Source organism: Mustela erminea, chromosome 11, assembly GCF_009829155.1.
Source record: "Mustela erminea isolate mMusErm1 chromosome 11, mMusErm1.Pri, whole genome shotgun sequence".
NCBI lineage: Eukaryota > Metazoa > Chordata > Mammalia > Carnivora > Mustelidae > Mustela > Mustela erminea.
This window is the reverse complement of record NC_045624.1, coordinates 76,899,835-76,926,677: the sequence shown is the minus strand read 5'-3', so window position 1 is coordinate 76,926,677 and position 26,843 is coordinate 76,899,835. Positions and strand designations below refer to the sequence as shown.

Here is a 26,843-nt window from a genome sequence, read left to right as displayed (position 1 = left end):
GCTTCTCCCTCTCCCTCAGCTTGCCACTCCTCCAACCCTCTACTTCTGCTCATGCTCTCTCTCTCTCCCCCTCTCTAATAATTCAATAAATCTTTTTTTTTTTTAAGAAAAGTAGAATCCTAAATATTTTATTCAGATTGAATTATAGTTACTGTGTCAGAAAAAAACACATACATTCCTGGGCATGCATAGCACTTTTAAAAACTTTTATTTTTTTATAATTTAAGACTTAAAGAAGAGTTACCAAAAGTGTAGCGATTTCCTGTATATCCTTCATTCAGGTTTCCCTTATATTAGCATTGTACATGATGATAGAATATTTATCATAAGCAAAGAATTAACTTTGGTGAAATAATATTAATTGAAGAACAGAAGCTATTTAGATTTTAAGTTTGGTCACTAATATCCTTTCTCTGTTCTGGGACCTAATCCAAGATGCCATTTACATTTTGTTGTCATCTCTTCATAGCCAATTCCAATCTATAACTCTCTTTCCTCATCTTTCATTATCTTCACCCGTTTGAAGATAAGTGGTGAGATATTTTATATGATGTATCTCAATTTGTGTTTGAATGCTATTGTTTCATGATTAGATTGAGGTTATGCATTACTGGGAAGTAGCCTAGAAGTAATAATACTCTTTCTCCTTGTTTCCTGCTGGGGCGGGGGTAGGTAATAATGATATCCACATTCTGTACTGGTAACATTAACCACCACCACCTGGGTAAAGTGGCATCCTCTAGGATTCTCCGGTAATGTTACTATTTTGTGATTACTAAATGTTTTTAAGGTTATACTTTGAAACTACGCAAATACCCTCTTTATCCTTACAAATCTACCTACCAATTTAGAATCCATAGGTAGTGTTCTAGTGGTGATTTTCTACATCCCTCATTCCTTCTACATGTAATCATTGAAACATATCTGTAGGAAGTTATTGTTTATGCTCCATTTATCATTCCTCCAGTGTTTATTTAAATACTTACAAATTCATGGATATTTATTTTGGTTTTGGATTACAATGCAATACTTTTGTTGCTTATATTGTCCCTTGAGCTTTCCCATCTGTGGACATTGGGAAATCTTTTTTTTTTTTTTTCCCTTTCTAGTTTTGCTGAGATGTAATTGATGTACAATGCCTCCTGTCTTTTTTTTTTTTTTTTTTTAAAGACTTTATTTATTTATTTGACAGACAGAGATCACAAGGAGGCAGAGAGTCAGGCAGAGAGAGAGGAGGAAACAGGCTCCCTGCTCAGCAGAGAACCCAACGCGGGGCTCGATCCCAGGACCCTGGGACCATGACCTGAGCCAAAGGCAGAGGCTTTAACATACTGAGCCACCCAGGTGCCCCCAATGCCTCCTGTCTTTTAACAAGTCTTGACCAATCCACTCATGCTTTTTGATTATGGGCTTTCTCACTATCTAGCACGGTAAGAAGCTCTAGGTTCATCTTCTATCTTTCTTGCTGTAGTTCTGGAGTCTACATACTTATATATACTTATATATGCTTATATAAACTTATATTCCCTACCTTATTTTACAAATAACATAGTCTCAAACTTCTTAAATCACACCTCCCTTTTTAAACAAATTTACCAAAGTATAGAGTTTTTGTGCCGCTCTGTCTTTAGCTTTACATTATCCAGTCAAAATATTGTTTTCCCAAGTTACATATGTCAGCTTCTTTCCCATACTCTTCTGTTTAGATCCCAGTTCACGGGACGACAGATTCATTTGTCACAGCCTACATTCCATCTTTCCTCTCACATCCTGGCCCATTTTTTTTTTTCCCCCAAAATTAACATAGAGGCAAACACATTTTTTGTGCTGTATTCTTCTGTCAGTTTTGACAAATGCGTAGAGCCATGTAGCCATGAGCACATTATTCCAGACAGTATGTTCACCCCGGACCCACTTTCTATGAGCACTTACTCATAGCACTTGGCAGTCACTGATCTGTTTTTCTCCCAGTTTTGCCTTTCCTAGGTCGTCGTATAAATTAAATCATTCAGTATGAATCTTTCGATATCGTTTCACTTAGAAATATACATTTAACATTCTTGAATGTTCTTGAACGTATCAATAGTTTGTCCCTTTCAGTTGCTCACACAGCATTCCACATCCAAGTGTACTGAACTTTCTTTACCATCACTAATGGAGGGATATTTGAGTTGTTTCCAGTTTGGGGAAATTATGAAAAAGCTGCTATTCAATTTAGTCATTTTTGAATCTTCCCATTCCTTAAATATTTGTGTTGCAATGATAAAACTGTATTATAAAAGCATTTTTAAAAATTAAAGAAAAAGATTCTAATGAGCACCTTTCAGTTGTTTTATTAGTATGTGACTGCAAACGAACTTCAGAGCTACTCTACTCAAAGTTAAGGAATAAACTTTCTGTGTCATTTTAATATCTTTTATGATAAGGTAATTTAAGAACCAACTAGGGTTTGACCTTTTATGATGGAAAATATTTTAATTTTCTCAAGGCCATGTTCTAAAAGATTATTGAAAATAATATTTATAGTAATTTGTTCTCTAGTACTAATAATTAGTTTTTAATTATGTGTCTACTGTATAAAAGACTACATTCTTTATAAAATTCTGAATTGGTATTGAAATTAGGTCAGACTCCTATGTGTACGTTGAACTAAGTATCTCAAATAGTTAAATTACTTTATAAAACTAATTTCATTCCAATTCCCCAAACTATTTTAGGAACAGAAAAGATAAGCTTTGTCTTCAAAAACTTAGTCACTATCTATCCTTTTCCTTCCACAACTGCATTTTGGAAAATAAAAAGGATTTTTAAAAAGCTGGTTACTGTTTCACAATGAAGCTGTTTAATAGCTTTAAAAATTCATTGATTTAACGGTTACAAGACCAAAACTAAGGAAAGATAATTTTAATAATCCCTCCTTTATCTAGACATGCTGGTGCTTTTTATTCCATAAATGAAATTTTTATTTCATTATCATTATAATAAGTAAAACAAATGCCTTTGTCAGAGGCTAGAATTTCCCAACTTCAATTAAACTTCAGCATGACTTTTGTGTTACGGGCATCCATAGAAAAGATAAATCAATCCCAATTATTTTTTCTTAACAACTTCATAGTTCTCTGTATTGCTATCATTGATTTTTAGTATGATATTATTAAATCATTAAAATCAATCATTATTATTAAATAGTAGTGAATAATTAAAATAATCATAATTAATTACTATAAAAATTAATAAAATGATTAATAATTGGTATATTAAATTTGTTTTCTGGCATTTTCACTTTTAAAATGGGTGAATCTATTATGTTTTATTTTTAGTTAATATTATCTTAAAAATCATTAATCATAGCATGTCTGTGTTGTTAGATATAAACTTAAATAATGCAAAACTTAAATTATATCAAATGAGTCATAGGTGCTTTTAATTTTGTATAAAGTGAAATAACAACATATCACTGAATGGAGACTTAGTGAATATTACAAAATTCTAATTTATATAATTTTCAAAATTAGGTGAATTATTTTTACTTTAAATGTTTATTATCAAATTGTCTTTGAGTGTTGGAGTAATGTTGCGTAAGGTTTATAAGTGTCCCCCAAATGTACAGTATAATCATCCAAGTTCTTACAATAAAGTTAGACATATTAAATAAATTTTTTTCTAGGACATTCTCCTTAAGAATATGTATTTCAGGGGTGCCCGGGTGGCTCAATGGGTTAAAGCCTATGTCTTTGGCTCAGGTCATGATCCCAGGGTCTTGGGATCCAGCCCCACATGAGTCTCTGCTCAGCAGGGAGCCTGCTTCCTCTTCTCTCTCTGCCTGCCTTTCTGCCTGCTTGTGATCTCTGTCTGTCAAATAAAATAAAGAAATAAAATAAAAAAAAGAATATGTATTTCATTTCAACCAAACTAATAATTCATAAAACCACTAAAATCTGAGAATTATAGAATAAGTATTCTGTTTTTACATAACTGTCACCAAATAATAGTGGGAAAAATAGCTGGCCATTGACAAGAGATCAGAATAATCAAATTTACTCTAAAAATCTATAAATCATCATGAGCTCAATAATGAAAAACTCACTTTAAATTCCAGCCTAGCTATCTCTTAATGTTCTTTTTTGGCTTTTTAGTAATACTGCTAATATGTAAACCAAATGCTGCTAATATTATTGGTATTCTTAGAGTATCTACAGTAAGTAATAAAACCAACATAATTTATTATTGTCAATAATGGGTTCTAGAAGTTAGAGTCGGCCATGACATGCTGGTGTAGCTTGAGAGATGTGCTTCATTCTGTTGGATGCGCAGTATGAAAGACAAAGGGAGCTGTATAAGTTCTCCTTGATTGGAATTTCTTTCAAATTTCATAGTGTTGACGTTTCTGTTTTCCTTGAGAAATCAAGAAAAATGAAGATAGTAGATAAATTCTGCCACCTAACAATCGTATTTTAAAATTTAATTAAATGACTCAAAATATCATAAGATAAACTAAAATGGGTAGACTGATTTCACAAATATTTATAAATGTTCACTATTAAGAATTTCACATACTGAGAATAAATATTATAAAATAAAATAGATAACAATTTTCTTTTCACTTTATTTAGCCTTAGGTTTTTGATTTTTGTTATTTTTTTCTGCCTCTTGAATTATACTTTTTGGTGGTCACTGTCATTTCAATTGCTTTCATATAAATAATATCTAATCCCAGTTGTCAAATTGTTGTTATAATTACAGGCTTTTCTTGAAAGGTCCTTGTCAGCAACATCTTGTATCTTCTGTTCATAGCCTAGACAAGTTATAACAGAAGTGTTCTCATTCCCGTCATTTAAAACACTTCTTGCCAAATTTCTTAATAAGTGACTGAAATGGTCTCAGTATTACATCTTTGCCCTCAACTATCCTCTTATAACTTCATTATTATGAATTCAAAAACTGTCTTTCCTTATTTCTAAGAATGTTAAAAACATCTTGAGAATGTTAAAGAAATCTAAGGTAGATTTTTATAATAGGTAAGAAAGATGTTTTAGGAGGGAGATAAGAGTTATACTTTTTTTTGGTTTTGGTTTTGTTTCTTGAATTTTTCAGAATGAGCAAATGCGATTTTGTGTGTGTATGTTATGTTCTCTAAATTCAGGGATTGTATGTCCTGTATTCAACATGTTTGTTGTGTGGTTAGTATCCTTACTAAACAGAGACGTAACATGAGATACTTACCCTTAAAAAAATCAACAAAAACCTTAATCATAAATGCAATAAATCATTTCTTTTCTTTCTGATTTACATGTCTTTGTCATTTGGCTTTCAGTCATAGGTCTATGGTATCAAAATAAAATTCCAGTATTTCTGCCTTTTCTGTACTGTATCGTCAACACACTAAAATGTATAGCCATTCCATTACCCTTTTGAGGCAGTAGAGGAACAAAGTTACTTTCCTTCTTGGAGAAGATGTTCTTCAGTAGAAAGGCGTCCATAGTGGTGGCCTTACAGCAGCCATCCAGAATACAGAAAGAGTCCCTTTTGGAAAAGAATAAACATTAGATAGGTTATAAATGGTATACATTTAGATATCTGAAATTTCATAATGCTATCCCCCACCCATCATTTAAAGCATCCTCCTTTTTATTCACATTAAAAAAGAAACCTTTCACTGGCACAGTCACGCTCTTCCCTGTTGAATTAAAAAAGGTGAAACAGTGATTTTTAAATAATATATCTGGTTTCTCCCAAACTAGTTGTCCTGTGGTATTAGAGGTATGTGGGATCAGATTAGAGAGGGGTTTTTGGTGATGGGGGTGAGAGGGGAGAGGCCTCAGCATTAAGTAAGACTTAGCCTATCACTGGCTTAAAATATGAATCTTTTTGTGTGGCTGGCAAAGTACACACATTTTACTAATTTGCTTTGCTTTTACTTTTAATCTTGCAAGCTTATTTCAATTCCAATGTGTAAAAAGGAGAAACTATGTCACAGTTTCAAGGCATATCCTAAAGCTGGAAGAATCAGTCTTAAATCAAACTCATCATCTAGATTCACAGAATTCCTCCAACTTGGTCCTTTTTCTTTCTTTCTTCACTTTGTTTTCTCCAGTATCTTCGTCACTGAATTTCTTGGGGTAAGAGTCTATTCCACCTACAATACATAATTTCTAATGAGCTAAAGACCACAGCTCTCAGTGATGAATGCATGTAAATATGGATAGTTTTCCCATTGGGAAGGTATGGTATTTCAGAAGTATGATATTCATAACTATAGGCTACATTAATAAGTGGGCAGCATGTAATGTGATTTTCTTTATTTTCTTATTTCTAAAAAAATTGAAAATTTACCCCACGAAGATAGCAAAGACCTAGTATCAATTAAATGACTTGATCCTTTTCTTTGAGATTAAATCTATATTTTTAGATTATTAAAAAATAAAGGGAATAGGGGAATGGGAGCTAAAATTAGGACCTGCATCCACTGAGACTCCTCTAATTCCATTTCCTGTGATCAGAGTTCAGTCAGGTTATTGCTGAGTATCTCCTTAAGGCCTTTATATCTCTTGTCTTCTTCTTTTTTCTCTATCCCTACCCTGTTTTTCTTTCTTTTTCTCTTTTTCCTTTTTTGCATTCCATATACCACTTTAAGCTCAAAGCAATGAAAGTGATTGAAGCAAGAAAACTACGGTAAACAACTTGAATGTGCTTGACAAACGTAATAGTGAACAAAGGAAGCCAGGCACAAGAGCGTGTGTATTGTATGATTCCATATATATATAACTTTCAAGAAGAGGCAAAAGTAATAGGGTATCAGCAGTCAAAATGAGAGTTGACTTGAGAAGACGGTATTAACAGAAGAGAAGAGAAAGGGAGTTTCTGAAATAATGATCTCTACTTAATTTGGATTCTGATCAGGTCAGTTTGTTTACTTTTTGAAATTCATTTAAATGTCCAGATGCTTATCTATCTATTTATTTATTTATTTTCAAAAGATTTTTTTTATTTATTTATTTATTTATTTATTTGACAGATCACAAGTAGGCAGAGATGCAGGCAGAGAGAGGAGGAAAAAGGCTCCCTGCTGAGCAGAGAGCCTGATGCGGGGGCTCGATCCCAGGACCCTGGGATCATGACCTAAGCTGAAGGCAGAGGCTTTAACCCACTGAGCCACACAGACGCCCCTCAATGCCTAAAGTCCATACACACACATATTAAACTATAGCAAATTATTTTTATTTTGTAACTAGCAGTTGGTAATCCCAATTAGAGGAATAAGTCCCTGACATTTTCTACAAAACACTTAAATTGACAGCTGAGTCATGGGTGGGGTTGGGGTACAGCCTTATTCTATCCAGTGATGAAGGACTTATTGCCACAGAAGCAATTAATTCATTCTTGCTATGTTTAGGTATGTTTGCTAATGCATGAAACTGTATCTGATGCTCTCACAATCTCTAGTCTTCATCTCTAATATCTATTTTTTGTGAATTTCCCCATTTGTAGTGTTGCTTAATACTAGACACATAAACTTAAACTTATTTCATCACGTAGTTAGCTGAATCTGCCTTTTTACATTCTCTATTCCATGTTTTTTCCTCTTTGTTTTAGTGTTCCAAGTGACATTGTATGGTCATCATATAGATCCTTAAAAGATTACAATTTTTAAAAATATCCAGTGACAGCAGTATTCCTAATCTGGCATTCATTATTTTTCCTGATACCTAAGAAATCTCAGTTTGTTGTGTTTTGGTGGCAGTGATGGAAGGAAACTTGTCAGTTACAAACCAAGTAGAAATAGAATAATTAATTCTCAATTTAATTAATGGGAAATCAGGGTTAAGTTTGAGCTATGTATCATTTGCTGGTGAAATTTAAGAAGACTTGGTCTTAAAAGAACTGTTAAAAGGCCATTCGACTCTCAACTCTTAAGCAATCAGAATGTACTTTTCATAAAAGGAATTGAAAACACTCCTTTTAATTTTTGGAACAATTAATATATGGCATGCCTTTTATTTTCTCCTAAAATTTTGGAAGAATTAATCAGTAAGATAACTGAAGCTGGGGTTTTCTTTGATGAAATTTTTAATAATGGATTCAGTTTCTTCTGGAGAGATTAGACAGGACAGATTTTCTATCTCTTTTTATGGTAAGTCTAATAAGGTATATTTGTTATCCAAATGTTCAGATTTATAAGCAAATTTTTTCTGGCAATTTCTGATGCCTCCCTTGCCATTGGGTTGGTTCACTTTTTCGACTAATTACCCCATTTCCACAAGACTTTCTGCTGTATTACACCCAGAGGTATCTCTGCCCTGAGATTTGCTGCTTTGGGCAATTGGTATACTTTTTTTTTTTAATCTGTGATTTTTTTTTTCTTCTCTTAGGTTAGCTGAAAATAGACTTTGCCAGATATTGGTCATTTCACTTTGGCACAGCATGTAAGATAGGAAGGATGTTCTGCCTCCTACCATTCTGTTCATATTAAAAGCCTTCCCTGTCTGTTTTGAGAATAAAATTAAGGAAAATGGATTCTCCTAATTCTCTCCCCTGATTTCCTCTAAAATGGTGGCCACAATTAACACAAATTCAGGTTATTTGTGAAAGTACAATCTCCCTGATTCATAAATTTGCCCATACAAAGAAATAAGTACATGCAAGAGGTAGCATTAAATTTGGGAGGAGCAAGGCTGAGAATGGGGAATCACACCAATAAAACAATAAACTTGATAGCATGGGATGTGTGGGTTGGAGTGTATTTTGAAAGAAAAGGATGAAACAGAAATTGTACGTGGCAGTTTTTGCTCAGAATTACCGTAACAGTTGAGTTTAACGCTTTACTAGATACTTTTTCATTCAACCCAAAAGTGTAAGATGACCCTATGACAATTTCCCAAGATGGTAACAATTAACTAAGGAAACGAAGCTTTGTGACTTATGTGTAGTTAATCCCTTTGCAAGAAAATGTCTGTTCCTTTAACACACGCTCTTAATTTTCATCAGCTCTGATTGCTTGAAGCTAGCGTGCCTCCGGGCTTTTTTCTTCCTCAATCTTTCTGTGCCATTTTAGATGATTCTCCTTTGCTTCCTTATAATCTGCACTTCTCAGTTCCCAGGACAAGAACTCGCATTTATATGTGAAGGTTCCTTTAAAATTATATTACACATCCTTGTACTATTTATATTTATGCTCTATTTCTAAGAAAAATTATGAAAAACTTTGTATTCTGTGAATACATTACAAATATCACTAACCAGGTAATAATTGCAACACCTGGGCTTCCAACCCTTTTTTGGTATTTAGTATAGAACACCCAGAAAACAGTCATTTATGTAAATGCTGGCACTGCTTTTACCTGCAAGGTAGAATGCTCACCAAGTAGAACAGATTCTTTTGAAGCAGCAAAAGTATGCCTCTGAAAAGATACATCAGCAAAGTGCAATTACAATGCCAGCAGTTTTCAACCTCCATGCTAACTACTGAAATTGCTTTCTTGTGCTTTATTTCCCTTCCAGTAGTGTGGACAGTGATGCGATAGAGCTTATTGTTTTAAAACACTACAAACATTAAAAAAAAAAAAAAAAGCATAGGTAACTTTTTCTGAAACAAGATTTAACATGAACTCTAATATACCTCTAAGCAAGATTACTGTATGCACTGAATATAGTAAGATTTGCTCATTTATCATCAAAAGAGAAACAGTACACTCTTTTCAAATAGGAAGATTTCTGTTGCAATTATTCAATTTAACTCTCATTCAGTCTCTCTCTTCCTCTGTTTGGAGAAAGAAAAAGCCTAGAGGCATAAAGGAAGCAGCTGTGATTATAAATCTTAAAGTGTAATTCAAAATACAAATTTTCAAAACTATATTCATGTCAGAAAGTGTAGTTTTCCTGAAGTGTGTTCTATCAAAATGCAGACATCAGTGTCTAGGTATTTCCTATATCTACTTTGCATGTTACTTCAGAATATCCAAAATAATTCCTCGTTGTCTTTGGAACTCAAATAGTAACTCTTAATTTTTTCCTTGTCTACACAAGGAAGTGTTAAGGAAAGATTATATTTTGGATATGTTTTTAGATAAAAATATTTTTAAATTTACACTACTTTTAAATTCAACCATTCATGCATACACAACCACCATCACAATAAAAAGACAATTAATTTTAACCTTCTGCAAACATACATTTGTTTTTTGGTAAGATTTATTTATTTTAGAGAATGAGCGAGCACACCAGGGTCAGAAGGAGAGGGAGAGAGAGAACCTCAAGCAGATTTCTGCTGAGCACAGAGACCCATGTAGGGCTCGATCCCACAACCCTGAGAGCTCTGAGATCATGATCTGAGACAAAATGGAGTCGGATGCTCAACCAACTGAGCCATCCAGGTGCCCCATCAAACCTTTGATTAATACCCTTTTTTAAAGGAAATATACATGGATGGGGTCCAGCTTTGTCTTTTATAATTATATGTACCTATTAATAAATAGATCATTTAAGATATCTCATAGGTCCAAAAAACACTTTACATATTAAACTTATGTCAGATGATGAACTTGATATTGGGCATCATCTTCCATCAGCACCATCTCATCTACTCTCTAAAATATTCTGATGACAAAATACACATATGCATACACCTACACATGCACATATGAAAACTTGAAATAGCTTTAAAACTGGAAGTTAAAGAAAATGATATACTAGAACCCGGAAGAGATTTCCTAATTTCTTCTTGTTAGCACCTTTCTTTTCAATACCGAATAGTCCATTGTCTGACCCAGTTCATTTATCCATTCACCTACTGAAGCACACCTTTGTTGCTTTTAAATTTTGGCAAGTATAATTAAAGCCACTATCAATATCTGTGACCAGGTTTTTTTTTTTTTTTTTTTTTTAATTTTTTTTTTTTTTTTAAGATTTTTCTTTATTTGACAGATCAGAAGTAGTCAGAGAGGCAGGCAGAGAGAGAGAGAGAGAGGAGGAAGCAGGCTCCCCGCTGAGCAGAGAGCCTGATGCGGGGCTCGATCCCAGGACCCTGAGACTATGACCTGAGCTGAAGGCAGAGGCTTTAACCCACTGAGCCACCCAGGCGCCCCTGTGACCAGGTTTTTGTGTAGACATAAGCTTTCAGTTCTTTGGGGTAAATACCAAAAAACATGGTTGTTGGATCATTTGGTAAGAGTATGTTTAGTTTTGTAAGAAACCATTACTTTCTTACAAAGTGGTCATGCCCTTTTGTATAACCACTATCAATGTATTAGAGTTCTGTTGCTCCATATCCTTGCCAGCACTAGTGTTGTGAGTGTTCTGGATTTAGGCCATTCTAACAGGTATGAATTGATATCCTATTGTTGTCATCATTTCTTCAAAGATTTAAACTTTCAGAAAATAACAGTGTAAAAGTTTAGGTATTTAGGCTGGTGGTGACTTATTTTTTAATTTTAGCATATAAAATGCTCTAAGATAGAGCAGATAAAATGCTCCAGAGCTGCTGAAAATTGGCAGAGACCTGACAGTTGAGCATTCTAGGAACAACACTTACTTAATATACCTAGTGCACTGCAAAGGAATAGCATCATATTTAAGAACATTTTTCTAGTTAGGAATCAGAAAGAAATCCAGAAAATTTGGCTTTTGATCTTTGATTTTCAAGTGCTGTGTATTTAATCAAGTTTTAAAATCTTTATATGCTTCAGCTTCTTCATTTTTAAATTACAGTAATAAAATACTTCCTTATACTGCTGTCAATAAAGAGAAATATACAATACACATAGTCCAGTGCCAGGTGGGTGGTAAATATTCACTCTATAGTGACTTTTGCGTGCATGTGTATGTGTACGTGTGTGTGTTGTTATGCTATTTCAATCCTGGTGACCAACAATACTTAAAAGATTCCCATTTGCTGAGATGTGATCTATGAATTGGGCCCATTGGATTGATACCCACTTGAACAATCCAAGAAAGATGTTCTACCAGGATCCATGTATCCAAAATAGACTTGAAGAATAGTAAAATTCATGCTACAGGGAATCCTGGATATAAAGAGGTACCCCTATTTTCAGGAAACATTTTTCTAAAGGAATCTATATAAAAATACTACCAAATAAAGTACAAGAAAATTCATACTAGATATGTCAATCTCTGATAATCTATTAAAAAGATAAGGGGAAAGTAAAAAGGATGACAATATCCTGAACAGGATATAAGGGTATATTTTTCTTTAAAAGAGCAGCCAAAAAACATCAGAAAAAAAAAATAAAATAAAAATGAAAAGTAAAAAGAAGAAATTTTAAAAACTGAATGAGAAGAAAATTTGCAATGATAAAATGAGCAAATAGGAAAATGAAATAGAAAAACTGAAATCCACAAAGGAAAGTTGCTACTAAGGAAAATTAAAACTGTGAGGTGAAAGAAAAAGCATATAAATGCCTCTGAAAGCAAAATCTTAAAAAGATAAAAGTAGGTGGGGAGGAGATGACAAATTCTATTAATTTATGCTCCTCTCAAGTGTATATTGAGTGTCTATTTCAGGAATAAAAGCATGTCTATAAACACATTTATTATAAGTAATCTTTGTCATTGAAGTACTTTTATTAAGGAAAGGAGAAACAAAAACTACATTATACATAATAAATAATATAGTGTATAAAAAGATTTTTAAAGGTAACACTAGAGCATATTTCATTAAAGCTAATAAAAGAATAAGCCTGTGACCATCTGAGTAAAAAACTTTCTAAATATATGGAACGACCAATACAACGGCCTGGAGGTGGGAGTATTTTTCTGTTGTGTTTAAACATAAGAACAAGACTTGTAAATACGTGGAGAGAAGGAGTAAAAGAGTGAAAGATCTGTGGTTGTTGTATGGCTTTGAAGATCATTGCAAGCACTTGAGTTTCCACTCTGTGTGGCTGGAGTTCATTTGAAAGTTTTTTTTAAAAGAGAGATAAAAGGCATTTGGCTGCTCTGTTGAAATTAGGCTAGAGAGGTTAAGATGACAAGAGGTAAGGGTGGAAGCAGTAGTATAGGTAAGGAATGCTGGTGGTTGGACCAGTGCAGTAGCAATGGGTGTGTGATAAGTGGTCAGACTCCAGATACAGGTTCAACTTAAAGCCAACACCTTTTCTAAAATTATACGTGGGGACAGAAAGAGAGGAATAGAAGCTGCTATCGGTTGAGAAGGAGAAGGTTGTAGGTGAACCAGTTTGAAGATTAGAAGTTCACTTTTAGCCATAATGAATTTGGAACAACTTTTAGACATTCTAGTGGGGTATGGAGTTGGATATACAAGTCTGTATTTCATGTCTCAGCTGTAAACATACATATGTGTATCACGGGTAAGTTGGTGATATTAAAAGCTGTGTGTCTGAATAATATCATATAGGAATGAGGTTAGATAGGAAATTAAGTTCAGTATAGAGTTGGGTAATAAAGGTAAGAAGTAAAGAGAAGAATTTTGGGTTGACAGTTTTACTTTCCCCCAGCACTTTAAAAATACTGTGCAACTTCTTAAAAAATTTTTAAAATTTTTTTATTTTCAGCATAACAGTATTCCTTGTTTTTGCACACATCCACTGCTCCATGCTATCCGTGCCCTCTCTAATACTGACCACCTGGTTCTCCCAACCTCCCACCCTCCACCCCTTCAAATCCCTCAGATCGTTTTTCAGAGTCCATAGTCTCTCATGGTTTACCTCCCCTTACAATTTCCCCCAACTCCCTTCTCCTCTCTAACTCCCCTTGTCCTCCATGTTATTTCTTGTGCTCCACAAATAAGTGAAACCATATGATAATTGACTCTCTCTGCTTGACTTATTTCACTCAGCATAATCTCTTCCAGCCCCGTCCATGTTGCTACCAAAGTTGGGTATTCATCCTTTCTGATGGAGGCATGATACTCCATAGTGTATATAGACCACATCTTCCTTATCCATTCATCTGTTGAAGGGCATGTTGGTTCTTTCCACAAAGAACCGTGGTGACCGTGGCCATTGCTGCTATAAACATTGGGGTACAGATGGCCCTTCTTTTCACTACATCTGTATCTTTGGGGTAAATACCCAGGAGTGCAATGGCAGGGTCATAGGGAAGCTCTATTTTTAATTTCTTGAGGAATCTCCACACTGTTCTCCAAAGAGGTTTCACCAACTTGAATTCCCACCAACAGTGTAAGAGGGTTCCCCTTTCTCCACATCCCCTCCAACACATGTTGTTTCCTGTCTTGCTAATTTTGGCCATTCTAACTGGTGTAAGGTGATATCTCAATGTGGTTTTAATTTGAATCTCCCTGATGGCTAGTGATGATGAACATTTTTTCATGTGTCTGATAGCCATTTGTATGTCTTCATTGGAGAAGTGTTTGTTCATGTCTTCTGCCCATTTTTTGATATGATTGTCTGTTTTGTGTGTGTTGAATTTGAGGAGTTCTTTATAGATCCTGGATATCAACCTTTTGTCTGTACTGTCATTTGGAAATATCTTCTCCCATTCCATGGGTTGCCTCTTTGTTTTCTTGACTGTTTCCTTTGCTGTGCAGAAGCTTTTGATTTTGAAGAAGTCTCAAAAGTTTATTTTCACTTTTGTTTCTTTTGCCTTTGGAGACATATCTTGAAAGAAGTTGCTGTGGCTGATATCGAAGAGGTTACTGCCTGTGTTCTCCTCTAGGATTCTGATGGATTCCTGCCTCACGTTGAGGTCTTTTATCCATTTTGAGCTTATCTTTGTGTATGGTGTAAGAGAATGGTCAAGTTTAATTCTTCTACATATAGCTGTCCAGTTTTCCCAGCACCATTTATTGAAGAGACTGTCTTTTTTCCACTGTATATTTTTTCCTGTTTTGTTGAAGATTATTTGAACGTAGAGTTGAGAGTCCATATCTGGGCTCTCTACTCTGTTCCACTGGTCTATGTGTCTATTTTTATGCCAGTACCATGCTGTCTTGGTGATCACAGCTTTGTAGTAAAGCTTGAAATCAGGTAACGTGATGCCACCAGTTTTATTTTTGTTTATCAACATTTACTTAGTGATTCGGGGTCTCTTTTGGTTCCATACAAATTTCTGGATTATTTTCTCCAGCTCTTTGAAAAATACCGGTGGAATTTTGATCGGAATGGCATTAAAAGTATAAATTGCTCTAGGCAGTATAGACATTTTAACAATGTTTATTCTTCCGATCCAAGAGCATGGAATGGTCTTTCATCTTTTTGTGTCTTCTTCAATTTCTTTCATGAGTGTTCTGTAGTTCCTCAAGTACAGATCCTTTACCTCTTTGGTTAGGTTTATTCCAAGGTATCTTATGGTTCTTGGTGCTATAGTAAATGGAACCTATTCTCTAATTTCCCTTTCTGTATTTTCATTGTTAGTGTATAAGAAAGCCACTGATTTCTGTACATTGACTTTGTATCCTGCCATGTTACTGAATTGCTGTATGAGTTCTAGTAGTTTGGGGGTGGAGTCTTTTGGGTTTTCCGTGTAAAGAATCATGTCATCTGCAAAGAGAGAGAGTTTGCTTCTTCATTGCCAATTTGGATACCTTTTATTTCTCTTTGTTGTCTAATTGCTGTTGCTTGGACTTCTAATACTATGTTGAACAAGATTGGTGAGAGTGGACATCCTTGTCGTGTTCCTGATCTCAATGGGAAGGCTGTGAGCTTTTTCCCATTGAGGATGATATTTGCTGTGGGTCTTTCATAGATAGATTTTATGAAGTTGAGGAATGTTCCCTCTATCCCTATATTTTGAAGCATTTTAATCAGGAACGGATGCTGGATTTTGTCAAATGCTTTTTCTGCATCAATTTAGAGGACCATGTGATTTTAAACTAAAGACTGTAGTTAGAGATACAGAAGGACACTACATCATTCTTAAAGGGACTATCCACCAATATGATCTAACAATTGTAAATATCTATGCCCCCAATATGGGAGCAGCCAATTACATAAGAAAACTGTTAATCAAGATAAAGAGTCATATTGATATGAATACATTAATAGTAGGAGATCTTAACACATCTCTCTCAGAAATAGACAGATCATCGAAGCAGAAAATCAATTGGACCAGATGGACCTCATAAATATACACAGAACATTCCACCCTAAAACAACAGAATTCTCATTCTTCTCAAGTGCACATGGAACCTTCTCCAGAATAGACCACATACTGGGTCACAAATCAGGACTCAACCAATACCAAAAGACTGAGATTATTCTCTGCATATTCTCAGATCACAATGCTTTGAAACTGGAGCTCAATCACAAAGAAAAGTTCAGAAGGAATTTGAACACCTGGAAGCTAAAGACCACCTTGCTTAAGAATGCTTGGATCAACCAGGAGATCAAAGAAGAACTGAAACAATTCATGGAAACCAATGAGAATGAAGACACTTTGGTCCAAAACCTATGGGATACAGCAAAGGCTGTTCTAAAGGGGAAATACTGTGCAACTTTTTTCTGGTTTGGTGTGTTTAATGACATATCAGTGGTTATTTGGGTCATTTGAATAACTGCTTTATGTGTTATGTTGTTTTTCTCTTTTTGTCTTTAATATTTTCTGTTCATTTTAGTGTTCCACAGTTGACTATGATGTACTTAGGTTTGTTTGTTTGTTTGTTTGTCATTAGTCCTCATTGGTTGTCATCAAATTTTTGAATTTATAATTTTATTTCTTTCACTAAATTTCGGAAACTTTTGACCATTAAGTTACCAAACTTTTCATTACCCCTCCTTTTGATTCTGGGACTGTAGTTATATACAATTAGAATATTTGATATTATCTCTAATGTCCTAGAGTCTACCATAATTTATTCCAAGTCTTTTTAATCTCTGCTCTTCAGGTTAAATGATTTTTATTCATTTATCAAGTTCATTATCTTTTTTTTTTCCTTGTCATCTTCATTCTGCTATGAAGTCCATGAACTTCAGTAAATTTTTGTTGCAAATAGTGAGCTTTTTATTTTCAGGATTTTTATTTGGTTCTTTTTTTAAGAGTTTATATTTCCCTGCTGGAATTATTAAAAATTTTGGGTATATTTGAGCATATTTTCATTAATACCTGTAAGCATAATTATAATTGTTTAAATTCTTGTCTGCTAATTTGATGTGTTTATCATCTTGGATTAATGTTCATTGATTTTTTTTTCTCTTAGGGAAGGTCATATTTTATTCTTTTTTTATATGTTAAATCATTTTGGAATATATCCCCAGATATTTTTCATATGCTATATAAACTCTGAACTCTGAAATATCCTGCTAAAAAAAAATGATCTTTTTAAATGAGCATGCAGCTAATCTGTCTAAAATCAAACTAAAACCCCCTTCGTCATCTGGTAAGCCAAACTTTAAATCAGTGATTTTTACCTCAGCTATGCTGCTAGGGGTCTTCCCTGTTTATCCCTGGTCTGGGGATATTCAGACTTAAAGGCAGAGTTGCTTCCTGGAAAGTTTCTCTTTATTCTCCAGTTTGTATGACTGACCCTGTTTTTTCAAACACAAGACTAGAGTTTAACCATGTCACACAGGTACATGAGGCCTTTCCTCATAATAAAACACACAGAAACAGGACACTCACCTAATGCCATTGACCTTTTCCAATTTTGATTCATCTCCAGTTTCTGTTTGCTTTTGTTCACTTCTCATGAACTCTGCCTATTTCATTGTTGATGTTTTCTCCTGTTGTTATTTTCCAACATTTAGATTTGCTACCTGTGAAAAGTTTGTTTTAATCAGAATTATTGAGCCATACTGGAAAGAAACGTTCATTTAGTTGCCTTCCAGGTCTAAGTTTTTATTTAAGATTTTTATTTTTAAGTAATCTCTACACCCAATATGGGGCTCAAATTCACAACCCTGAGTTCAAGAGCTGTAAGCACTATGATGCCGGCCAGGTGCGCCTCTGCTCTAATTTTCAGCTATGAAATGTGAGCCTCATTCCCTCGATAAGGGCATTAAAGCCTAACCAGAAATCTTGTCAGTATTTCAGTACATGTTTCAGTTTTTGTTGGTAATACCTGGTGATGATAGAGAAAGAGCTCCAGCCTTCCAGTAGAATGCAACCCCTCTTTCTCCATTTCTTCATTTACTTATTTATTCAACATTCATTTATGTGCCACATATTTAACTATGCACTTGGTATATGGCGGTTAAGAAACTAATAACACCTGTCCTTATAGAGCTCCATATTTTATGAAAATGAGAGCAGTGTGAAACAGTAGGCAAGTAAGTAAAAAGGTAGTCTACTATGATAGAAGATGATAAATGCCATGCAAGGCATAGAAACAAATAATGTGAGTGATAGTTGTTCTTGAGGGTTTGTACTTGTGCACAAGCTGCTACTTCATTGAGAAGCAGGGCACTGAGCATAGATGCAATGCAGAAAAGTCACTTAACCAAGTGGCTGTCTGTTGTCTAAGAGGGGCCATGCTCTTAGCAGAAGAGCCACTAAAACCTGTAAGCAGGTAGTGCGTCTAGAACAGAGAGATTCCTAGGTGAGTAGTGAGACTTGAGGGCAGAGATCTAACAGGGAGAAATTGTATGGGCCTGTTCACACACTGTATGGAAATCAGCTTTTAAAGTGAATGTAAACAGGAGTCATTAGAAGGTTTGAAGCATTGGAGTGACATTATCTGACTTAAGCAAAGATCAAGCTTGCTGCTGTATTTGAAAGTTGATTATAACAAAGAAATGTAGTAAGAGATTGTTTTGTACCGTATTAGCCTGTTAATAACCAGTATTGTGGCTGAACCTGCCCTGTGGTTCTTATAATGATTGCAAGACACCTCTTGCAATAGCCATCAGGAAATTGGGGGGGACAAAGTTTTGTTACTCACAAGTCATGGAAAGTACACAGCACATCCAGGGCCACACAGAAAAATAATGGATAGAAAAAAAGAGAGGGATTCAGCTTTTGTTGGAGTCCAAGTTGGGTCTATAGTTTTGTGTGTCAACTCTTTATTGAATTTAAAATATAGAAGCAGGAATTTAAAAAGTAAGAAGAGCAAAAACAATCGACCCAAATGGTTAGTTATGGAAAGCAACCAAAATCTCTAAGACAGAGGAGCCTGGAGTGGGAAGAGGTTGAAGGGTGGTGGGAGAGGGGGTAATGAATTTTTTCTGGCTCTTTATTTAGTAGTGTGGCTGGCAATGTGTTTGTTCCAGATAGCCATCTTTGACGCGAATGTGTCTTTGAAATAATGCCTTGGTAATTGAAGCTTCAGTGAGGCACTTGCATTTTGAAAAAGAGAAAACCCAACTGTCAGGGCAAGACTACAGAGGCTATCAAAGATACCCAAATTATCCACAATGGGGATAATACTACTGGGGTGTAAGGAAAATAGAAGGCTCAAGATAACTCCTAAATTCTTAGTTTGAGTAACTAAGAATAAAGAAGCTTATTAAGGAATATTAAGATGGTGCTGAGTTTAAGGGGCATCAAACTGGAACTGTTGAAGAGGCAGGTAGATACAGGAATCTGGAGTACATACCTACATATATGAATCACACAAAGGTGTGAGTTGGAGATAGAAATGTTAGAGGTATGTACAACCATAACAACTATATGTATGTGTGTATGTACAGTGCTATGAGAGTGGGCATCAAAGTGAGTGCAGTCACAGGCCAGTCAAAGGCCGCAAGACCACTACTGTGCCCGAAGCCAGCCAACATTAACTCATGCGAGTCCTCTGCATAGATCTCTGGTTGTTAGATAAAACATAAAAATCATTGATTTGTAGAAGATCCTCATTTTATGTAGGAACAAGATGAAAGACAGAATGATAAGAATATAAAATGTTTTATCCAATGTCAGAAAAAGTGATGACAGAGCTAATACTAAAGAGATGTCCCAGCTAACCGGCTAATAATGAAAAGACTGCTTGTGAAATAAGAGGGAAGAATGTAGGAACTATTTTTTCTTGAAAGACTCAAAGGATAGATGTCTATGCTGATGAAATAATTACTTAGAATTCTTCCTGTGCTTAGCTTGATTAAGTACAAGCTTCGAAAGCCTTTGCTGAAAGAACTAATATTCTTTTTTTAAAAATTCAGAACTATCAAATTAAGGGAATGTGAATTGTCATGTATGAATCCAGCATCTTTTATGAATTCTTTTACCATTTTTCTTTTTTCTTTTTTTCTTCAGTGACTGAATAAAAGAGAAAAGGAACTTATATTGTAATTTCAGAAGAAATGATATACCCAAGGTCAGTGATGTTCTATTTACATTTTAAAGAAACTGAACTGGTAGACTCATGCTTGACCTCCTAAATTTCTTCTGTTATATATTAGATTTTAAAATTCTGCTATAAAATATTTTGTCTTTGAATACAAAGATAAAATTCTCCAGATGAAATAACATTTTGCATTTATATAAAAGCTTTTATATTGAGGAATTCCAAGAATATTTTCCCAACATTATAAATAACATAATTTCACACACTGTTGGATTTCAGCTGCTATTAAGACATCACCACCAGGCAGTAATTTCCAGACATTAAAACAAAACAACAACAACAACAACAAAATAACAACAAATCTAATACCATATCCTATTTCGTGAAGCGGAATGCTAAATATATAGAGCATGTTTACTGTTGTGCCTCAAGCAGTATGGACTCAACAAATTTTAAGTAATAATCTTATTTTCTGGAGTAGATATTTGTCTTTAGAAGAATGGGTCCAAAGTAGAAACTAGATGATGTTTTTCCTTGTCTGTTAGATAATCGTGTCATACTCTCTAAATGCAACACTTTTCTATCCCTTCCCTGCTCATCAACATGATTCTGTTTATAAGGTTTCAAAATCAGTATTAAGCTACTAAGGAAACCATGCAGCAATGGGTGATGGATAGCCATGGTGAATGGTTGTGTACAACCGTCTCCACTCACTTCGCCAAGATTCTATTGGGAAGTGATTTTCCTAGTAATGTGACATCTCTGATGTGCCAGCATTTTCCATAATTTCAGACATGAGTTCTTCAGTATTGATTGATATTTTTATGGCCCCTTATATGTCAATTGGTGGGAACAAAGACAAGTTTAAATAAAATATACTCCAGGTAGAAAAAGAGAAATGTTACTTATTGCTGCACTTTCCCTTCTAACCAGAGCTTGTACCTGTGACTGGAAATGCAATGCCAGTAATGCAAGCACCTCACTGAAGCTTCAATTGCTGAGGCATTGCTTCAAAGACACATTCACTTCAAAGATGGCTATCTGGGACAAACACATAACCAGCCACACTACTAGATAAAGAGCCAGGCTAAATTAGGTACCCCCTTCCCCCACCCCTCAACCTCTTCCCTTTCCAGGCTCCTCTGTTTTAGAGATCTTGGTTGCTTTCCATAACTAACTATTTGGGTCAATTGTTTTTGCTCTTCCCACATTTTAAATTCCTGCTCTTGTATTTTAAATTCAGTAAAGAGTCGGCACATAAAACTATAGGTCCCAACTTGGAATCCAACAAAAGCTGAACCCCTTTCTCTTTTTTCTATCCATTAATTTTCTGTGTGGCCCAAGGTGTACTGTGTGCTTTCCATGACCTGTAAGTAATAGAACTTTCTTTCTTCCACTAATTAACCCAAGGAGTAAATGTTCTTGTATCTTTACTCAACATTTAATAAATGTATAAATGTTAATACATTTATTGGATGTATTAATACATTTAATTAATACATCCAATAAATGTATTAACATTTATCCTTCCAGAAGACTCATTCTGACAGCACGTTCTGATTGTTTCCACTTTTCTTTAAGCATCATTTCGACTCTGATTTTTGAATATAGTTTATTACTTATGCACCTATGTTTTTATACAGCGGGTTCCTTTTTGGTTATCAAGTTCCGCACTGATTATCAAACAAAGGGAATGGAAAAAAACAGGTATTGTTTTTTAATAACATGTTCTGGGGTTTCTAAAGCATTAGTTAATTTCAACCATTTAGTCATTTCTCTTTCACGAAGCACTTGCTCAATGCCAAATTTAAAAAAAAAAAAATCAAAAACAGTGTTTTTCTTCTACACTTCCAAAAGGTACTCCATAGAGAATGGCTGCTGTCAGCCAGAGTGGAGCTGGAGCCCATGCAATATGGAAAGTTCTTACCTGGGCAGTTCTTACAATAGGGCTTTCCAGGATGATAATATTATTTTCCTTATTTAACATAGAATAAGTAAGGTTGATAGATTGTAAGTCATCCATGTAATTTATAGCAATGTTAGGGTATAGGTAACATAAAACAGTAGAGTCTGGATTTTTCATTCCTATTTTCCCCTCTGCCTGCATCCCATTTTGTTTTGTATTGTTTTTAATGATGTTGCCATTTGTTATTTTTGCCACATATTATTTATTATTCTGAATAATCCTACTTACTACATATATTGTGAACATATTTTTGAAAGTTAGCATTGGATGTGTGTGGGTGTTTGATAAAATAAATTGACGTTATGATGCCTTTAATTTTTCATTAATTACTTTAATATAAATAAAAGCTTAGATTCCTCTTAGTTTAAAATCCCCGTAATATGTTACCTGAGGTGAAATTACTTGTCCAGGACCACTAAGAGAGTTACTGGCAGGTACAACAAGCTGGACTTCAGTATTCTTGCTCCTAGTAAAGATTTAACTTTCCCTATGATTAATTCATTTTTGAATATTAGAATTACAAAATTGCAAAATTGCAAAAGTGTTTGAAATCTGAAAGAAGAATGTGGGTAAAAACCAATTTCTTTTCTTTTCATAAAAATTAGAGCAAATTAAAAAAACATGCAGGAGAGACTGAAAATATAGGAAAAAGCAGCAGATCACAGTCACCTGAAAGATAGAAAAAATATACTAAAAAATTGAAAGCAGATGAAGCTTTTACATTTACTGTTAGAGAAACTTTTAGTTTATAGTTTCTAACCCACTCTGAATTTCTCTGGCATTTAATTTTACCACTTACATAATATTCATATATTTTAATGTGGAATTAGACATATTTATTTAACTCCATTAGCTAACCAAATTGATTTTTAAGTCAGCGTATATGCCAAATGGTCCACCTCATTACTCAGCTGTTTTTTTTTTTTCTTACAAAGCTGGAATTCAATATTGCCTGACATTGTTGCTTTTAATAAATATTTTAGAAAACGAGTGAGTCAGTAAGTGAATGAATTCATCAATGAGCTAATAGTTCCTGCCAAGTGTTGTTAGAGATAAGTGGTTAACACTGCTGATTGAGACCATTACTGATTTATGATTGCCAGCCTCAGCTGGGGCCTCAGAAAAGCTTAGTAATTCTGTTTAAATTTTTACCACTCCCTTTGAATTCACCCTCCAATTTCCCTCTCTATCTTTTTAGCACATAACTAAGACTCTATTATACAGTGAATATTAAAGTCGTAAGTGGGAACTTTCTTGATGTTTTCATTTTCCCTCTGTATTCCACATGGCAGAGCCCTGTATTTCATTGTATGAGGATACTTCAAACTAGTTTTTGTTTATGTTTTTAATAGCATTTGTGATAGATACAGATATAGACAAACTATCACAGGTAGATAACACAGTCATAATATGGACATTCTTACATATTCTCTGGTGATTGTGGGAAAGAGTTTAACTAGGTCATCTATCTAGCCGTTGGATTTCTGGGTCATGGGATATGCACGACTTCAGCTTTTTGAAATAATGCCAGATTGTTTTCCCAAACAGTGGAGCATAGTTGCATTCCCACAAATGGGGGACTGATCACACCGCTCTGCTCTTCATCTTTGCCAGGACCTGATGTTGTCCTTAATAATTTGTTAACTACCAACCTGGTGAACATGAAAATTCTCTAATCTGCTTTAAGTATGCAATCCCTGAACACTAATGAATTACAATATTTTAAAAATTCTGATTTCATCCTCTGTGAAGACCTTGTCCGTCCTTCCTTCCTTCCTTCCTTTTTCTTTCTTTCTTTCTCTTTCTTTCTTTCTTTCTTTCTTTCTTTCTTTCTTTCTTTCTTTCTTTCTTTCTTTCTTTCTTTCTTTTTCCCCATTCTTTTGCCAACTTTTAAAAATATCACCTGGAGGGGCACTTGGGTGGCTCAGTGGGTTAAGGCCTCTGCCTTCGACTCAGGTCATGGTCCCAGGGTTCTGGGATCGAGCCCCGCATCGGGCTCTCTGCTCAGTGGGGAGCCTGCTTCCTCCTCTCTCTCTGCCTGCCTCTCTGCCTACTTGTGATCTCTCTGTGTCAAATAAATAAATAAAATCTTTAAAAAATATATATATCATCTGGAGGGCACCTGGGTGACTCAGTTGGTCATGATCCTTCCCCTCAGGTTCTAATCCCAGGGCCCTGGGGTGGAGCCCTGGAGTGGAGCACTGAGCCCCTCCTTGGTCTCCCTGCTCAGGGAGGAGAGTGCCTCTCCCTCTGCCCCTTCCCCCTGCTTGTGCACTTTTTCTCTCAAATGAATAAATAAAATCTTAAAAATAAATAAAATAAAATATTTTCTGATATTTAGTCTTTGTCAATTTTAGAAGTTGTAAATATATTTTTCCATTTTGCAATTTGTTCATTCATTCTCTTCATGGTACTTTCAATAAATAACATTTACTTTAAGGTGGTTTAGTGCCTAGTAATTGTTTTCATTGTCAAATTACCTATTTCTTGTCAAATGACACCCTGTATTAATTTTTGCAGCTATATAATTGCTCAGTATTTGATAAAGCAAACAGTCTCCACTTTTCCCCCCTCATGAAGTCCTTGACTAAAGATATATAACCTTTAATAGTTTTTTGTTCACCCATACTAATTTTAGACCCAAACTCTTAGGTTGTACAAACATCTATGCACATATAAAATGTGTTAAGATTTTAGGATTATGTTTGAAATTACACTGAATCAATAGATCAATAAGGAGACAATTGAAGTTTTACAAAATCATGTATTTGAATTCATGGACATTTAATGTCCTTCATTTAGGTCTTTAAAAATATCTTTCTATAGAGTTCTATATATTTTTGTAGAGTTCTTAAATTTTTTTCTTACCTATTTCCTAGGAATCTAATGCATTTTTAGAGCAACTTAATAGAAAAATATTTAAGCTTAAATTTCTAGCTTCTTTTCTTTTCTAGCTTTTTTCTCTTCTTATATTTAATATACAGAAATTTAATTGTTTTCTATAGTGACCTATTTTAATCAACTTGTTAAGCTTATTACATTCAAATAATTTATACTTAGATTATTTTATATATTATATATTATCATGTTTTCTGATCAATGTTTATTTCTCTGTAGAATCCCGATATACTCTGTGAATTACTCTAGTACTTGTAGAGAGCCTAAGACCACTAATACAATGTTGTATAGAAATGTAAGTAGTTCCATATTTCATTCCTAATCTCAGAAGAAAAGCTCCCAACATTTCACCATTGGGGATGAATTTTTGCTCTGTTTTATAAATATCTCTTATTAAACAAAGGGAGATCTCTTCTATCTCTGGGTTACAAATAGTTTTGTTTTTTCTTTTTTAATTTTTTTAAAGTTTGTTTGTTTGTTTGTTTGTTTATTCTCTACACCCAACATGGGACTCAAACTCATGACCCCAAAGTGAAGAGTCACATGTCACTCTTGTGACTGAGCCCACCAGCTGCCCTACAAACTTTTTTTTTTTAAAAAGACCTCTCTTTTTTTTAGTGAAGTTTAATGTTCACAGAGAAATTGAAAGTAAGGTACGATTTCCCATACTTTCTCCAGAGAGTTTTTATCATAAATTTGTGTGACATTTTACCATGTGCTCTTTTGTCTATCCACTTAATGATCACAAATTTCTTTTTATTCCAAATTAAAATTATTCCTTTTACACTTGTATTTATTTCTTTCACTAATCCCCTATAAATTCCTTAGATTCATAAAATTAAACCACTATGAACGATATTTTCCTATAACTTTTTTTTAAACTGATATTTTGTTCCAGAGCTTTTTGTCTATTTTTACCAATGAGATTGGACACTAGTCTTTATTATCAAGGTTATGCTGGTTTCATAAAATGGGTTTCTCTCTCTCTCTCTCTCTCTTTTCTATTACCTGGAAGAAATCAGTTTAGATAGACACTAATTTATTTCTAAGTATTTAGGAGAATTCACCAGGAAAAGTATCTGAAGCACATGTTTTCTTGGTAGGAAAGTCTATTTTTTAATTTTTGTTTAAAGATTTTATTTATTTGACAGAGATCACAAGTAGACAGAGAAGCAGGCAGAGAGAGAGGGGGAAGCAGGCTCCCTCCTGATCAGAGAGCCCAATGTGGGGCTCCATCTTAGGGTCCTGGGATCCTGACCTGAGCCAAAGGCAGAAGCTTTAACCCACTGAACCACCCAGGTGCTCCTGTTTAAAAAAATTTTTTTTTTAATTATAGGTTTCAATTCCTTTGTGATTATAATGACTTGGGAAACAAAGGCAAAAGAAAAATTAAATGTCCTTTCTATTTATAGCTCATTGACACGTCCTTGAAATAGGTAGAATACCTTCCTTTCACAGCCCAGCCACCTGGATGTTGACACCTTGCTAAGGGCAAAAGGCAATCTTAGCCAATTCCCCAGGATCCTATGAGTCTATTTTAACATGTAGAAATTCCTTTAGAAACTTTCTTTATCTCTACCTTCCACCCCAAGATATATGTTGGCAATCATCCTCCAAGCATAGGGCCCACTGAAACACATCTGAAGGGTCTTACTGATGATGTTTTAGAATATAAGTGAGGTTCAGTGGGGTGGTGTCCAGAGCTGATGACCAAGAAAGAATTCTTGAGATGTCCCTAGTGCAAAATGGTGGTTTATTAAAGCATGAGGACAGAACCTATGAGCAGAAAGAGCTGCTGTCCCTGGGTTGTGAGGAGTGGTCCATTATACA

General features: G+C 34.6%; 1 long non-coding RNA gene across 1 annotated transcript; it reads left to right on the top strand.

Annotated features, from left to right (window-relative positions):
* Nucleotides 1–712: 712 nt before the first annotated feature.
* On the top strand, nucleotides 713–21,520 carry LOC116569320. The gene is made up of 3 exons (XR_004276979.1): nucleotides 713–752; nucleotides 20,119–20,179; nucleotides 21,494–21,520. It is a non-coding gene; the product is annotated as an uncharacterized LOC116569320 (long non-coding RNA).
* The last annotated feature ends 5,323 nt before the right edge of the window (nucleotides 21,521–26,843 follow it).